Below are 19,134 nucleotides of genomic sequence, written 5' to 3'. Positions count from 1 at the left end.
GACAGGTTTATATCAGTACCACAAAGAGAAGTGTGAACACCCGTCTTGTTCCGAGAATGAGATTTTCACTCTGCAGGGGAGTGTGCGCTGGTATGAAACTTCCTGGCAGATTAAAACTGTGTGCCGGACAGAAACTCGAACTCGGGACCTTTGCCTTTCGCGGGAAAGTGCTCTAACCAACTGAGCTACCTAAGCACGACTCACGCCTCGTCCTCACAGCTGTACTTCTGCCAGTAGGGCACTTACCCTGGAAAGGCAAAGGTCCCGAGTTCGAGTCTCGGTCCGGCACAGTTTTAATCTGCCAGGAAGTTTCATATTAGCGCATACTCTGCTGCAGAGTGATAATCTCATTCTGGAAACATCCCCCAGGCTGTGGCTAAGTCATGTCTCCGCAATATCCTTTCTTTCAGGAGTGCTAGTTCTGGAAGGTTCGCAGGAGAGCTTCTGTAAAGTTTGGAGACGAGGTACTGGCAGAAATAAAGCTGTGAGGACGAGGCGTGAGCCGTGCTTAGGTCGCTCAGTTGGTAGAGCACTTGCCCGCTAAAGGCAAAGGTCCCGAGTTCGAGTCTCGGTCCGGCACAGTTTTAATTTGCCAGGAAGTTTCATATCAGCACACACTCCGCTGCAGAGTGGAAATGTCATTCTAAAATCAAAGCTGTTGATCGAAAATTAATTATCTCATAGCGTGGGGTCATATTTGTATTTGTGATAGTTTACAAATGTAGCCCCCCCATGAACCATAGACCTTGCCGTTGGTGGGGAGGCTTGCGTGCCTCTGCGATACTGATAGCCGTACCGTAGGTGCAACCACAACGGTGGGGTATCTGTTGAGAGGCCACACAAACTTGTGGTTCCTGAAGAGGGGCAGCAGCCTTTTCAGTAGTTGCACGGGCAACAGTCTGGATGATTGATTGATCTGGCCTTGTAACACTAACCGAAACGGCCTTGCTGTGCTGGTACTGCGAACGGCTGAAAGCAAGGGGAAACTACGGCCGCAATTTTTCCCGGGGGCAAGCAGCTATACTGTATGAAAGCAGTAAAGGAAACAAAAGAATAATTCGGAGTAGGTGTTAAAATCCATGGAGAAGAAATAAAAACTTTAAGGGTCGCCGATGACATTGATATTCTGTCAGAGACAGCAAACAACTTGGAAGAGCAGTTGAACGGAATGGACAGTGTCTTGAAAAGAGGATATAAGATGAACATCAACAAAAGCAAAACGAGGATAATGGAATGTAGTCGAATTAAGTCTGGTGATGCTGACGGATTTAGATTAGGAAATGAGACACTTAAAGTAGTAAAGGAGTTTTGCTATTTGGGGAGCAAAGTAACTGATGACGGTCGAAGTAGAGAGGATATAAAATGTATACTGGCAATGGCAAGGAAAGCGTTCCTGAAGAAGAGAAATTTGTTAACATCGAGTATAGATTTAAGTGTCAGGAAGTCGTTTCTGAAAGTATTTGCATGGAGTGTAGCCATGTATAGAAGTGAAACATGGACGATAACTAATTTGGACAAGAAGAGAATAGAAGCTTTCAAATGTGGTGCTACAGAAGAATGCTGAAGATTAGATGGGTAGATCACATATCTAATGAGGAGGTACTGAATAGGATTGGAGAGAAGAGGAGTTTGTGGCACAACTTGACTAGAAGAAGGGATCGGTTGGTAGGACATGTTCTGAGGCATCAAGGGATCACCAATTTAGTATTGGAGGGCAGCGTGGAGGGTAAAAATCGTAGAGGGAGACCAAGAGATGAATACACTAAGCAGATTCAGAAGGATGTATGCTGCAGTAGGTACTGGGAGATGAAGAAGCTTGCACAGGATAGAGTAGCGTGGAGAGCTGCATCAAACCAGTCTCAGGACTGAAGACCACAACAACAACAACAACAACAAAGGTAACGTCGACCTGAATAGAGAATGCTGCGTGAACGCAGCATTAAGAACTTAATATTATGGATTGGGAGACATTAGTTACATTAGCCAAGCCGAGCGGTCCTCCTCAGAGACTCATGAGTGGAAGTACCTAGATGTAGCCTGAATTCACTAATTGGAGCCCATAACAAAGGGATATGAAGCAGCAGCTTCTCTGAACCCTTTTTTTCCAAAAATTTAACAGGCCTCCTCTCACTTCTACTCAGCTATTTTTCAATAACAACCCTGCTCAGCGGACACTTAGAGCAATAACATACGGCTCACAGCCAAGCTTCACCTAGTATAGGAGCAAGTTTGGCCAGTTAACAAACTAGGTATTGACCCAAAGCTCTGGCGTTAAACGGTATTAATTAAAAAGAAATTATGTGATAATTAAAATACTAACACAGCACTTTTCTGACTTGACATCCATCACTGCGCTTTATCCCAGCAGTACAAATAACCATTCTGGGGCACATGTTCAATAAAGTGGCACCAGCTGTGTCGAATCTGGTCGAAGTACAACGTTCGATTACCACTTGTGTCGTCCGCCAGTATTCACGCCCCGTGCCAATTTAATTAAATGCTTTACAAGCGCTAAAGGACTTCTACAACAGAGGCAGAGGTACAATTACTCCACGTATAATAAAGCAAGTTAATTACAGAAGGATTAACACTACCGCCCCGCCCGGCCGAGCAAATGGCTGCAACTGACAGCGTAATGAAAAACAGAACGGTTAAACAATGACGACCACATAGGTCAACAGCTCAATAAGCAACACTGTTGAATGCAGACAGAGCGCACAGGGGAACCTAACTCTTCACCGAGATCGTCGTGCAAGACCGAACTTTAGTCTCACGTTCAAAATAACGGCCTGTCGTTCGCCACTGACAACCGAGAGAATAACTACCTATTTAGGACTGAAGTAGACTTAAAGAACCTTAACTTGGCTACAGTATCGAGCAAACGCCTTCTGTTGATCGGACGTCGAGGCCGATAGCGGAACTTGAGCTGTCAGTGCAGTGCGACTTGCAAAAAAAAAAAAAAAAAATGGTTCAAATGTCTCTGAGCACCATGGGACGTAACATCTGAGGTCATCAGTCCCCTAGAGCTTAAAACTACTTAAACCTAACTAACCTAAGGACATCACACACATCCATGATCCAGGAAGGATTCGAACCTGCGACCGAAGCGCCTAAAACCGCTCGGCCACAACGGCCGGCAGTGCGACTTGCACATACCGAACAACAGCTAGTTGGGACAGCGACAGCCTGCTGCTCTGCCTCGAGTATCTTCCGGACGGCGACAGAAATACACTACCGGTCAGGCTGCAACTCGGTCTCGGGCGAAAAACCAGTACGTGGCAACGAGCGCCGGTTTCCTACTTATTTCTATCGTACGCTTCGCTCACTCTCCATAGGAAAGACCACGTTTCACATTTGTGCGTTGCTTAAAAGTTCTCCCCCAAATACCGGCGAGCGCCAACCCCCCCAGGAGGAGAAATCGTCCCGGGAAGAAACTGAGACTGGTGTATCAATAAACCTGAGCAACTGCAGTCGCATTACTTGTTTAATGAAGCTTATCTGAGCAGCTTATATAAAGCTAAAGATGACGGCAGAGGGAATTATGGCATCTTCATTACGAGTACCATAATCATATCTGGACGAACCTAAATCATTCACTGGTTTTCAGTAAATGGTCTGCGACTTAACTGGGAAAACAATAATTAAGTTGCATGCAAAGCAGAATATATTATTGCTAACAACAACAGAGCGTAGATAGAGGTGTACCGGAAGCGAATGAACCTTCGGATACAGCAATGGGGTACCAGCAGTAATACGTACTTCGTTTTAGAAGTTTAACACGCTATCTGTGTTGATGAAAATTACTGTATTATCGTTAGGTATTCTGGACGGAATGCCACTTCTTTGATCTGAATTTGCCGTAAGCTGTAAACGATAGATGTATTGTTGACGTCTGCAAGGGCTACGGATAATGGCATGACCGTCTTCCTGATTTTCTCGACAGTTATACAAATACCCTGCTTCTGTCGCACCAGCAGCTGCCCTGAGTCTGAGTCATTCCTACTTCGTTTTACTGTAACAGACATGACTTATCTGATTTCCTAAAGCTGACACAACATAGTATGAAGGTTGTTCTAGGACGCTGCATCCATACGATTTATCTCCATCGTTTGAACCCGTTTGCGTATCACATAGGACACATATGTCGTTCGGTACAAAATCTGTATTTCTATCAATGATCCTCTTAAACATATTTAAAATGGTTTAAATGGCTCTTAGCTCTATTGGACTTAACATCTGAGGTCATCAGTCCCCTAGAACTTAGAACTACTTAAACCTAACCAACCTAAGGACATCACACACATCCATGCCCGAGGCAGGATTCGAACCTGTGACCGTAGCGGTTGCGCGGCTCCAGACTGTAGCGCCTAGAACCGCTAGGTTTAATAAGCAACGCTTATTAAATTCGGAAATGTAGCACTCTACCATGGTTTAACATTAATGTGAATTGATACACACTTGATAAACGAACTATATGGCTATCTTTCAACAGCATGCAAGACGTTACAACACTACAACACAGTGCCTATCAGTTATGAATTTTTTTTTTTTTGAGATCTCGAAATTATGTTTATGAATATAAATGCAGGTATTCTATTATTTTAAGAGAAATGAACATTCATTGAATGACTGTAATGTATATCTGTGACGAGATACACAAAAACAATATTGCAAAATTCTGTAGTAGAAACGTTGGTCCAGTCAGGGACTTTGCATTGTGCAAAATTCAGAGAGTCTGTTAAGAGTGTGGCACTAGCATCGTTGAGGTGCTAACGCAAGCAGACTGAGTTAAGGGTTGCAATAGTACAGCGGACTAGCATTGACGGTACGTGGCCACAGTAGAATCTGCAATGAAGTGCATTGTCGGTATAGTTTCTAAAGTCGCCAAGGCATTGCAAATAATTAATGAGCGAGCATATATCTGGAGCAAAGTACATATTATAATCATGAGGAAATGACAAACGAAATATTTGAAGGAAGCGTACCATGAGGCCAAAGTTAATATAATTTGCTCTTTACTGAAGGTTGAGCTATTGGCAGTTATTGCTGCCAGTAAATTTATTACGCCACACCACCTGCACCTTACCACAAAGTAAGACTGTGACACTTAGCGGTGTAGTTTTCTATAAGAATTGCCAGTGTCGTATCGTCGTCTAAAGTGAACATTATAGCAGTTTTGTAAAATTGTAATTAGCTTCACTGTTACTGGTTTACCCACGCCATTGACTAAAATGGAAGCCTGTCCGATCATCATCATTACAACCGATGTCAATGTTAAAATAAATTTTGCTTGATGTAAAAGAAAAGTGCACTTGCAATTCAAAACTTAATGTTAACTAATTCTAAACTAGAAGTAATGATAACTAACTGAAACTCATGTTGAGCAAAATTAAAAGCAAATTTATTAAAGATTATTGATTAGTCGTATGTATTGCTTCAGAGAACTTTATGGCTATAGGCGTTACTGAGAGTGAAGTTGATAGTGGCTGGTCGGCATTGGTTTACACTGATTAATTACAGTTGCTAGTGGCTAGTCGTTTTTGGTTTTCACAGATTCATTACATTAATATTAACTTTCATTTACGGTTTTGTGTATGATATTTTCATTTGAGGTTCCACGTGTGTAGTTAGTTACTGTTGCCACCTAAATATACCTCAGTACTTGTTCCGATTAATCAGTATTCAAAGAGACGTAGATAAGCTCATAGCTTTCGATGAAGAACGAACTACCAACCGTAAATACTTATTCAGTAATTACTGGTTCAATCAGTCTTAGTTACTTATTTAATTACAAACTTTGCAAGGTGCACAAAACTATGTAATTGGAAAGCAAAATCTATTCCCCATCATTGTAGTTCAGTATATGTATTTATTGGACAACTTCAAGTTATAGTATTGCTTGCAGTCTTTCAATTTGTATTTATTCTTCCGGATCGATGACTTTTCTGTGAAATTCGGAGCATTAGGTACCACGAATCTTTGACATATCGACGAGTGGGCCTGTATTACACGTGTCTTCCTTGTGACAGAGCTTAGCACTGTAACGGCCAGGTTAGAATATGACGAGGACATGCAACACGAATTCGTTTGACTTACTAGTATTGAGGAAATATGCTGCAGAAAAGTTAACGAAATTCATGTCAGAAATTACGACAGAAAGCTGTAAGCTAAGGAATGTATCAAGGAAGTGATAAACTATGTTCTGTAAAAATGCGATCATGATCCACCTCAAGTTTCTCAGTCTACGGAATGTAAATTACAAGGATAGCAGACGAGTTTCAGGGCAGACCTCCAACCATAGCGGAAAGGAAATACATGACCAAACAATGTATCTAATTCTTGGCTGTAAATATTGATATGAACTTTTACTACAAAAAGTATTATAAAAATTCTAAAACTGTTCAGTTTGTTAAAATATTCTCTGCGTATCATTGCTAACTTTGACGATGAAGACCTCATACACTGAAACGTCAAAGAAACTGGTATAGGCATGCCTACTGAAATACAGATATGTAAACAGGCAGAATATGGCGCTGCGGTCAGCAACGCCTATATAAGACAAAAAGTGTGACGTCCTTGCTACATCGGTTACTGCTGCTACATCTGGCAGGTTAACAACATATAAGTGAGATTGAACATGGTGTTATAGTCGGCGCAAGAGCAATTGGACACAGCATCTCCGAGGTAGCGATGAAGTAAGGATTTTCCCATACGACCATTTCACAAGCGTACCGTGAATATCAGGAATGCGGTAAAACATCAAATCTCCGAAATCGCTGCTGCCGGGAAAAGATCCTACTAGAAGAGGACCAACGACGACCGAAGAGAATCGTTCAACGTGACAGAAGTGCAACTCTTACGCAAATCGCTGCAGATTTCAATTATGAGCCATCAACAAGTGTCAGCGTACGCACCATTCAACGAAACATCATCGATATGGGCTTTCGGAGCCGAAGGCTCACTCGTGTACCCGTGATGACTCGACACAAAACTGTACCTCTCGCTTGGGCCAGTCAACATCGGCATTTGACTGGTGATGACTGGAAACGTACGACACCCCACATGTCCAGAATTGCTGCAGAGTGGCTCCAGCAACACTCTTCTGAGTTTAAACGCTTGCATTGCCCACTAAACTCCCCAGACATGAACAGCATTGAGCATATCTGGGATGCCTTGCATCGTGTTATTCAGAAGAGATGTTCGTACTGTTACGGATTTATGACCAGCCCTGCATGATTCATGGTGTCAGTTCCCTCGAGCACTACTTCAGACATTAGTGAAGTCGATACCGGTTCGTGTTGCAGCACTTCTGCGTTATCGCGGGGACACTACACGATGTTAGGTAGATGTACAGTCATGCTCAAAAGTATCCGAACGACCTGAATTGCATTTCGCCCGATTCACATGCAACCCGCATAACGCAGCTGTCTAGCAGGTCCTCTAATCGCTCCTCGGTACAGTCGTTGGAACTATTGAAAATGGTTCCAACAAGTCACCACTAGAAAATAGTGCTCTCTATCGCAATATCTCAAGATGTAACGATATACCACAATACAACAATTATCAGGGAACACCTTATCACAGATAAGACGGTGCTTCAGGCTTGTAAGCTCACATTTATTACAATAAATGACATACCTGAAATGTTACCACTCTCATATATTACGTCAAATAGGTAATGCACGTAGTAAGTTCGCCGTATTCATGATATCCTCTTCAAAGTAACTTACCGTACTTATTTTTAACACAAAATAACATCAAAAATTTAATTATTCACGAGCAGCTAGTTCAGAATATGTATGAACTTCAACCGACACGACGAACTGTCTTGTTCTGCCCATGGATTAAAACCCAGGTCATGCAGACTTAGCAAAGATTTCGTGACTGACGGAAACTAACAGTCATTCCTGACTATGCATACATACAGTGATACACCTCGATTTCAGACAGTATCAGTTGGCAAATATCAACTTTAAATTACATTACGTAAACATTTTTAACGGACAGGAATTCCTACCCAGCATCTATTGTCCCTGTTAACGAACTACAAAAGATGATAAATACTGCTTCTGCACAAGTAACCCACTTGAAATGCCTTGAGGTAAAGCTTTGTGTTGGACAGGGATTCGAACCCAGAACCTAGTCAGATTGTTATCGAAGCACAATCAACTGTGATATCGGATTTTCTCGGCAGTAGCTAGATGTTTTAACTGAAATGACGAGACGAAACACTAATAGTTTCCATCCCAGGACTCCAACCCGACACGTATCGCTGTTATATTCTAGAGAAAACGAACGTTAAATATGGGTTTGTTACGCCAGCAGCGGAATGTGAGCATGTTTGAACTAGAAATAATATGACGAAGAGTTCAGTGCTGACTGTAAACCGAAGCCCACACATATCGTTGTTGACTACACACAAAGAGACGTCAGCTACCGAATTTTTCTCCACGAGCATCCTTGAACTTAGAGTTATCTCGCAAATATTTCAGTGTCTCACTGGGAGTCAAAAACGTCAGATATCGTTAGTACTGACAACGAACGAAAATACATTAAAAATCAAAATTATTATCCACCAGCAGCTAGGTGTTCTCATGCTAGAGATTGATAATACATAATGAAAACTGTAGTTTCGGGCCAGGATTCGAGCCATTCACGCGCACTATGTGGAGATATTGATGAATCTGCAGTTTTGAACAAACAACAAATTGTAGTCGAGCTGTATTGTCACGAAGGGATCAAATTCCGCGTTAAGGGCGGTCTGAGTTGCATTCCCAGTTCAGAACCAATTTTATCGACGTACAGAAGCTCAAATAGAAGATGGAATAAGCGTCCTGTGACCCTACATAGCGTTTGTTTCGTCACTAGAAATAAATAACTAGTATAACAAAGGTTACTGTTGTTAGAGTTTCTTCATGTCGCCACTTCTGACTTAATTGTCGTTCAACCTAACGTTTACTTGGTAGAGAAGGAATATCACGATTAATGTGAATTTCAGACCACAATGGCATTAAACCTTCTTCATCTGGCGTAGCCAGAAGAGAATAGAATCTGTCTCTCCCTATCAAAAATCATCAGTAGAAGTGGGAATCGAACCCAGACCATAAGTATATGAAACTATTATCAATCCAACAGACCACCTTTTTTTTTTTTTGTTAGGTCTCTTTCGTCCCCTTCAACCCATCCTTACGCTCGCCAGAAGTTGCCTTCCCGGCCTGGCTTCATCTCCATTAAAAGAAATTGTTCTTCTTCAGGATGAAATAAAATACTTCTTCTGTAAAGAATAGAAAATTGTTTTCCTTTAAATCATTCCCCTTCGTAATCTTCTTCTTCATGACGAAATAAAAAGACTTCTTCTGTAAAGAAAATAATAGCATTTTCCTTGAAAACATTCCCCTGCTCGTCCTCCAACAAGGTGGCACTGACTCAGCTGACACGCGATCCTCAAAACTCGTCTTCTCGAAATTAATAAGCCTTCACTTTATATACCCCAAGCATTAAAGCTTGGCCCCGTTCGTTAAGTGATCCTTTCTTTTTCGCCCAGGTTTCCTTCTCGTAGTTGTGAGGGCAGACGACGTTGAAGTCCGCAGACGGTCCTGTGGTGTGCTGGAGTGTGATGTTAGGCAATGTTCCTTCGGATAAAGTGACATTCACAACGTGAGTCACAAACTGAAATCTTTCTCTATACTATGGATGATAGTACAAAACATAGTCCTAATGTAAGCAACGAAAAAAAAAGTAGAAGTACAATAATTGTGAACTTGGGTTTTAAAAACTGAACACCTGTTCGTTCATCCATCTGTTCGTCTAGCATCCTCTTATAAGTCTCTTCATCGTATGTGTGTCATATCGTCACTAGATATAATTGGCAAACTTTCTCTTATATTTTGGGTCCCTCATCAGTAACTTAGCCTGTGTGGCTAGGTATACTCTGTAGCACATGGATGTCCAGTCTTCCTGGGCATTAATGATGTAGTGCAGTGTGTGCGCTGCCAACCACGTCGACGTGTTCTTTTTGGTTACCGGATAGTAAGTTCCATCCCGTTGGAGAATCGATGTTAGAGAGATGTTCTGCGTTGTTGTCCTCCAGATCGATGCCATGGTCCTACGACACCAGTTCAATGTATGGCCGTTCTGACCGCAGGCACAACAGTGTCGTAAAGTGTCGATGACATTACATTCTCGACACTTGTCTGACACCGACAGATGTATTTAATGGAGTCGCGCTCTAGTTGGTATTGTCTGATTGGCAATTTTGTACCAAGTGGATCGGACATCAGTGCCTAGAACACTGTTATTGATGTTTGTCCAGATCCTAGTCCAATCCGTAGAGGGGTACTTCGTAACCATGCGGTTGGCTCTTCTAGTTTCGTTCATCATCCGATATAATTGAGCAGATGTTAGATCACTTAATGGAGCACTCGATTTCGACTTCAGGTAGCTGGCTTCTAAGAGAAACATCCTGATATGATTCGCCTTATAGTGCACTTCCCCCAGGTTTATTGGTATTAGCATGTTGTATGGTTGATATGTCCTTATGGCCATACGAAGTGCGCTCTCGGGGTATTGGTGGCACAGCTGCAGTGTATTACGTACGAAGAGAGCCTTGCATTTCGTTGGGACATCTGTTAGACCCAGGCCCCCTTCCGCCGGAGGGAGAGTGACGAGGTTGATCCCCACCTTGAATATCTCACCCCTCCAAACATACCATCCGACTGCCGACATGATGCCCCTGGCAATAGTATCTACCAACAGGAGAACCTGCCCAACATACCAGATTTTGGAAAGGATCTTGGTATTGATGAACTGGACTCGTTGAAGTAGATTCTGTTCTCTGCTTTCATTTTGTTGAAGGCAGGCTTTCGTGATAGCCAAGAGTTCTTTCCAATTCACTGCCGTAGTTCTTATAGGGCAACTGCTCATTTTTATACCTAGCAGTTTGACAGTCTCGCACAACCTGTAGGGACAAGTTACATCTGTCAGAAAGCCTCCCCCAATCGGCAATAATCTGGTCTTCGTATAATTTAATTTGGAGCCTGATGCTCGTTCGTATTCAGTGATACTGTCAGTGATCTCCCGTAGCTCATGTTCCGACCGTATGACAGCACTTACGTCGTCCGCATAGGCAATACATTTTATGTTGCATGAGTAAACAGTTAAGCCCTGAAGTTTGCAATGGAGCATCCGGAGAAGTGGCTCAATTGCTATTACGTAGAGAGGCATAGACATGGGGCATCCTTGTCTTACTGATCTTTCAATAGGAATCGGTCGGGTGAACTGACCATTAACAATGACCTTAGAAGTGGCAGCGGTGTACATATTTTGAATCACTGTAATGAAGTCGTCACCGAATCCGAGATGTTTCATAATTTGGAACAGATAGCGGTGCGAAACCCGGTCAAAAAACTTACATTGGTCTAAAGCAAGAATTGCTGCAGTCGGCCGTGTAATTGCACTGAACGAGATGATCTCTCTGTAATCCGCAAGACTTTTGAAGATAGTGCGTCCAGGTACTGCTGCTGACTAGTTGTGATGGATTATCGTCCCTAGGACGTTTTTAATTCTATTTGCAAACACGCGGGCCACAATCTTATAGTCGGAATTCAGGAGGGAGATTGGTCGAAAATGATCGATGTCTTCGTGTGGGTGTTGTTTCGGAACAAGTACAATTAAACTGCCATTGAAGTCTTCTGGTAGTTGCAGACCTGCTCTAATTTCGTTACATATATGAACAAAACAATTTTCCAGTAGATGCCAGTATTCCTTATAAAATTCAATGGGAAGTCCATCCGCGCCAGGGGATTTATTAGGCTGAGCCTTCCTCAAGGCCATCTTAATTTCATCCGCAGTGACTTCACTCATCAGTGACTCCCTGTCAGCCTCGGCTAGTTTCGCTGTTAGAAGATCTTGCATGGCGGAGATGATCTCATCATCTGTCGGGTCTGCCATATAGAGTCTCCAGTAATAGTCAGTGATATAATCCTTTATTTCCACCTGAGTCGTCAAGAAGCTGCCATCTTCCGTTTTCAATTTACTGATCAGTTTTTGTCTTGCTCGTCGTTTCTCTCTGCCGAGGTGGAACGAGGATGGATGTTCATCGAAAGTACTGTTGGTGTCTCTAGAGCCGATTTTGGGACCTTCCATTTCTTTCCGTTTCAGTAGTAACAACTTTGCCTTAATCCTTATATTTGTACGATGTTTTCGTGCGTGACAGACGTTTCGGAGTATAAATCACGTAGGCATCTAAAGTAAAATTCAAAGGTCTTCTTTTGCAAGCGGCTCCTGGCGTAGCTATAGGCCTTCAAGCACCTAATAAGTCGAGGCTTCGTATAGTGGCACCAACACATCGTGACAGACGGAAAAGTAGCCTGTCTGTGTAGACTCGATTCCCAGATCTCCTGCAACTGTTCTCGTAGCCCTTGCTCTCGGAGGATGTCTACATTTAATTTCCATCCTGTTTTGCCACGGAACGTTTTCTGTCTGGTCATACGAATGGTACAGTGGTAGGCCAAGTGGTCTGAGAAACATATTGGCCACGTTTCCGTTGTCGATATTTGCCCCCTCAGAGTTTTCCCCACATAGATCCTATCGATGCGGCTGGCAGTTTATGCGGTGTAATACGTAAAGCAGCTTTGGTCCCCATGTAGTATTTCCCATGTGAGCCGGCCGCGGTGGCCGTGCGGTTCTAGGCGCTCCAGTCCGGAGCCGCGCTGCTGCTACGGTCGCAGGTTCGAACCCTGCCTCGGGCTTGTGTGTGTGTGATGTCCTTAGGTTAGTTAGGTTTAAGTAATTCTAAGTTCTAGGGGACTGATGACCACAGCAGTTGAGTCCCATAGTGCTCAGAGCCATTTCAACCATTTCTTTTCCCATGTGTCCTCCAGTTCGAGACGACGCACTGTTTCTGCGAGAGTTGGACAACCATTAAAATTCGGCCTTTGATCTTTAGGCTTTGAAACGCAGTTGAAGTCACCCCCAAGTACCACGTGTTCTAGATTACGTCGTAACAGATATAACAGGTCAGTAGCAAAGAACTGGGCTTTGCGCACTCTATTTCGATTACCAGAAGGGGCGTAGATGTTTATAAATAATTTACCGTGAATTAGACACGAAGTGCCTCTCCCGTTTTCCAGTGGTTCGACGTCAGAGATGGTCACTCCCTCTTTGATTAGGAAAGCCGTACCGGAGTGGTGTTTCTTACCACTTCGTAGCCAGGAATGTCTAGGTGAAGGTTGTCGTCCACCTCCTGCAGCATCACAATATCCGCGTCACAGCTGTAAAGGTAGTCGCGAAGACGGTACAGCTTCCGAGTCGCGGAAATTTTATTGATATTTAACGTGACTAACTTGTAGTCCTGAAACGGAGGAGGCATTTCCCGCTAGTGGTGCGAAGTCTCAATCCAAGTATGGACGGGAGACGTCGGTGGGAACCATTAATAAGTATCAGAAAAGTAATCAGCGTCTCCTGTCGGAGTTGCTGAAGCAGGTCCTGTCCTTTTGAGTTCTTCATCCCTCACAGCTGAGGAAGCACCTTTCGCCGAGCCGACCTTATTCGTTTCAGTGTCCACTGACATGCCTTCTACGTCATCTGCCCAGTCGCCAACATTAACTGAGTCCCTCTTGGTGTGTGTGGCTGTCTCAGCCAGACGGAGGTGTGTGGAGCTATCTCTGAAGACCCGTCGTGTAGTCTTTTTCCCTTCAGCGAGAGCGTGGTCTCCGACCTCTGAATGGGGCTTCGTGGTGTCTGCCACATCGCTGGTGCCACTCTGTTGCTTCTCATCAGGGTTTCCATGTAGGGCATCGGTAAGGTATCGGGCAATTTGCAAACCTTTCTCACGCAAACTTGGTGCAGTTTGCTCGGCATTCTTGTGGGCTGTCCTCCTTTTCTTATGTTTCTTCGGCGAACTGCCTCGCCTTCCATTTTCGTCAGCCTCTGGAGATGAAACGCTATCTTGCCCACCAGTTAATCCTGCCGTTTGCGCTGAGACAGGTATCTGTTTGGTGCCAGTGTCCGAACCGTTGATGTTTCCTTGGGATTGTACATCACAGTTAAGGCTGGCCAAATTCGTACCCACTGGCTCGTTAGTTTCCGTTGGAACCTCAGGGTGATGTCCTCTGTGGTGGAAGTTTCCATTGGCGTCACTTGGTCGTCGTCCAAGAAGTTGGAAATTGTGTCCACAACTGAATGGTCGGCGTTGGCCATGTTCGTGCGGGCTGCCGCCACATATGTCAGCGGTAGTGAAGTCATCGTATTAGTGTCTCCTGGTGGCAACTGCGTCACCCTTCGTTGGATACATTGACCACGAACGTGATCCGTGGCACCACACCCAGAGCAGGTACGAGGTTGACCGTCATATATGACGATCGCCCTGTATCGACAAATAGTAACGTGAGATTGTATGTGCCTCTGCAGTTCCATTTTAACCCGCCGAACACCTTTCAGGACAGGAACCTTAAACGTCGTCCATTTTTCGGCAACATTGCTAACAACTTTACCATAATTTTTGAGCACCGCGTCGATTTCAGCCGCAGGTACTTCAAATGGTGACTCAAAAATTCGAAGAGTTCGAAGACCAAATCCTGCGTCCAAAACCTTAACCTCTCCGATGTTCCCATCGCGGTGCTTAAATTTAAGCTTACCACTACATGACTGCAAGATCTGTTCGCAAATATCAGCGGTTTTAAAGTTGATGTAGACAACGCTACTGACGATCGGCAGGTGTACGCCGATAAGATCGTCAAAGGATCGTTTCAGACTTTCCTCAAACCATAATTCTATCTCAAAAGACTTCGGTCGTGCATAGTTGTGACCGAATACAATTTTCAACGTCTCTCTGCGCGTTATGTCGTTCATGTTCCGCTTCTAAACATTGTCACACAGTAACACGTTATTGTGGCCGCTAGAACAGCGTCTACTCACCAGTAAACAGCACACAGCCAGCAGCAGCCAGGACGTAAACTCGCCACACGTCCGCTCGCCACGGCCGCTGAAGGCCGACTGACCAAATCCTCTGCTCATAATGCCACACTGGGTCGGAATTTTGACACACAGGCTCCCTATAGTTCAAATGGTTCAAATGGCTCTGAGCACTATGCGACTTTACTTCTGAGGTCGCCAGTAGCCTAGAACTTAGAACTAATTAAACCTACCCAACCTAAGGACATCACACACGTCCATGCCCGAGGCAGGATTCGAACCTGACACCGTAGTGGTCGCTCGGCTCCAGACTGCAGCGCCCAGAACCGCTCGGCCACTCTGGCCGGCGCTCCCTGTAGTTGTTTGCCGCATGTTCAGTACATTAATTTACTTGGTTGACCGAATCGCCATGAACTAGCTGCCGCAGTTACCCACTGCAAACATTCGTCTCTATTTCGTAATCACCGAAATGAAATCACGTAACTGCCCCCTTCACAGAACTGCCAACAGTGTAGGATGCATAAATTTAAATAGGTAGTGTTCCTTTCCACTTGAGCTACTCTATTGCGCTATCTGTCTATTGAAAACATCGTGCAGAGCAAAAGAAAAATTGTAACTGTCTGTCTCTCAGAAGTCTAGATCCAGCCGTATGCATTATCTCACAGCACTGTGGAAAACGGAAGTTCTGGAGGAATTATTATTCACCTCTGGAGGTGCCAGAGCTGCGTGTCAGCCAGTAGCGTAATGGTAAGTGTCGCGCACCGTGGGTAAGATGTCGCGAGTTCGAATACAATCATTTTTACATTTTTTAAAACGCAATTCTGCTGTCTGCTGAAGTTATCGATCTAATGGGAGTTTGAACATAATTCCCTTCACTTCTCAAACCAAAATAGTAGCATGTGGAAAAAGGGCTAACTTCGGCGACATTTTGTTCTTTTCAGATTTAATAGCCGACCAGGCAGCAGATGCGTCTCGAAACTTTTTTATTATGTATGGGGAGAGCGCATCGATCAAAAATACGACAAAAAAGTATTTTCTACATTAGCTGTCGTGTGTTAGTGGCATTGTATTCTTCGTCAAACGTTGTTTGCCAGCTTTAACTCAGAACAGGTTTTCTACATGCATGTAATCAATAAACTGCACGTGCTTGTCAGACAGTGATATACCTCGATTTCAGACAGTATCAGTTGGCAAATATCAACTTTAAATTACATAACGTAATCATTTTTAACTGACAGGTATTCCCACCCAGCATCTATTGTCCCTGTTAACGAACTACGAGAGATGTTAAATATTGCTTCTTCACAAGTATCCTACTTCAAAAGAACATCAGAGAAATCGCATAAATCATTGACGATTATTTTCTGTCTCATGTTTACTATTGTTTTAACAATACTAAAAGAAACCCTACGAAGATTGTGCACTGTATTATAAGAAATGAAATAAAACTATCCACGATAACCTTACAACGAAAGTCTGTTTCAATAAAATTGAGTATCTGTACACAAGCGTGCCTCTATCGGCACGAATTTGTAAAACACTGCTCACTTAAATTTCGATTGGGGCTGGGTTTAATTAGTAGGCTGTGTCATATTCAAATGTGCCATTTCATAAATAAAGTTATGTATTCCTAGAAACTCAAATTCTGCTTGTCAGCAGCAGAAAGAGGCGTTACCTGTAGTGCAGCATTGTAAGTTTTCACCATTGCACTATGAATCGAAAGTATTTTCTTGCGATTTCCTTATCGATGTTTGATCTGACTGCTTGTAGCTCTTTCAGAGAAGGGATAAAAACGTTGTAGTCAGCGATACTGGAAGCGCGAGCCATAAGACAGCTTTTTTACAGGTCAGCACATACACACAGAGCCAACGAAGTTGCATGTGTTTTAGCGTCCTCTTAAGTGGCGAATAGTGCCTAGAACTCGTTAAAACAGCTTTGTAAGGGACGAGATTAGTTCGATTTCCACGTGCAACGACTTTCCTGGGCTGAAAATCGTAAATTAACAATCTTTTGTTACACGTCAAGTGATATTAAACCAGATTATTCAATGTAATCGACATGAAACATCAAGTGAACTTTGAGGCTTAATTCCGTGCACACCAGGAAGTAAATCGTCGATCACAGAGTTGCCAAACATACCTTGCCGTGTTGCCAAATCTCAGTTACAGTACCAGCACGAAGAAGACGAACCGATGTGATCCTAGTGCGGACTGGGAAGTGACCATAGCTGGTGTCTCAAGACGCAGCTGCTACTGCCTGGAATACATAATGCGTCTAATTCGCATTTCTGTAACCAGGTTTAGGAACTGGAGTGTAGTTACTAATAATACTCAGAACTGACTGCAAACTCAACATCATTAATCAGTAACTCTCATAGTTGTTTTTATATTTCTTTCGTAAGTTTACTCAAAACTAAGATACTCGTTCACGGACGTTTTTGTGCCCCATGAATAGTCTTGCATAACAAACAAATAAAAACAAAAAAGAATGTGTGTGTGTGTGTGTGTGTGTGTGTGTGTGTGTGTGTGTGTGTGTGTGTGTGTGTGTGGTCTGTGAGTGTATGCGTGTGTGTGAGAGAGAAAGAGAGAGAGAGAGAGAGAGAGAGAGAGAGAGAAGAGGGAGAGAGAGGGAGTCAGAGAGAGAGAGATAAAAATAAAAATTAAGGAGAGAGAGAGAGAGTGAAAAATTGTTGTAAAGAAATTGAATTATGCTATGTAAATAAATTTTTCATTAAAATGAGACATTCCAATCATTACAAAATGTTGTATTCATTATCTATGTAACAAGTAATACTCTAATCTAATCTAAATATTTCATATTGCTAACTAGCCATGAAGAGTCATGAATTACCGAAATTTTCGCCAATGTCAGAAACCAAATCTACACTTGAAAATACAGACGGCAGTTTTTGTAATAAACTGGGATTCCTATCAAGTCCCTTTCATCCCTGTTAACTAACCACGAAAGATGTCTGATATAGCTTCATTCAGAAGTAACAAGGTGTGCATTCATTTAAAGATGAAGCGCATGATGTGAAGTTCTGTGATGGACATACAAATCCGACACGTAATCGGCTTGTTAACTAAGTAAAATCGAATGTTACTTATGGGTTTTTCTTACCAGCAGCTAGATGTTTTAATCTAACAGAAGGATACAAATATTTGTGCTGAGCGACAATCAAACCGCACTCCTACCGTCCTTCTTTATCATCCACGAATATAGCTTAAGTATCAATTGCTTACTCACCAACAGTAAGATGTGTGCGTGTTTGACCAGAAGTAACGACACCTATTGCGGTTGTTGGCAACACATGAACAGACATTAAAAATGCTCGTTAATTTTCACTAGCAGCGTTTTTATCCCTTCTGTGAAAGAGCTACAAGCAGTCAGGTCAAACATCGATAAGGAAATAGTAAGAAAATACTTTCGGCTCATAGTGCAATGGTGAAAAACTTATAATGCCTTTTCCGCTGCTGAAAATCAGAATTTGGGTTTCTAGGAATACATAACTTTATTTATGAAATGGCACATTTGCATACCTCTTGAATATGACACAGCCTACTAATTAAACACAGCCCCAATCGAAATCTAAGTGAGTAGTGTTTTACTAATTCGTGCCGATCGAGGCACGCTTGTGTACAGATACCCAGTTTTATTAAAACAGACTTTCGTCATAAGGTTATCGTGGGTAGTTTTACTCCATTTCTTATGATACAGTGCACAATTTTTGTAAGGTTTCTTTTAGTATTGTTAAAACAATTGTAAATACGAGAGAGAAAGTAATCATCAATGATACATGCGAATTCTCTGATGTTCTAAATAACAGTCTGACAAGCACGTGCAGTTTATTGATTACATGCATGTAGAAAACCTGTTCTGAGTTAAAGCTGGCAAACAACGTTTGACGAAGAATACAATGCCACTAACACACGACAGCTAATGTAGAAAATACTTTTCTGTCGTATTTTGGATCGATGCGCTCTCCACATACATAATAAAAAAGTTTCGATATGCATCTACTGCCTGGTCGTCTATTAAACCTGAAAAAAACAAAATGTCGCCGAAGTTAGCCTTTTTTCACATGCTACTATTTTGGGATGAGAAGTGAAGGGAATTATGTTCAAACTTCCATTAGATCGATAACTTCAGCAGACAGCAGAATTGCGTTTTAAAATGTGTAAAAATTATTGTATTCGAACTCGCGACATCTCACCTACGGTG

This window comes from Schistocerca americana, chromosome 3, assembly GCF_021461395.2.
Source record: "Schistocerca americana isolate TAMUIC-IGC-003095 chromosome 3, iqSchAmer2.1, whole genome shotgun sequence".
NCBI classification, from domain to species: domain Eukaryota; kingdom Metazoa; phylum Arthropoda; class Insecta; order Orthoptera; family Acrididae; genus Schistocerca; species Schistocerca americana.
This window is presented reverse-complemented; position numbering follows the sequence as displayed.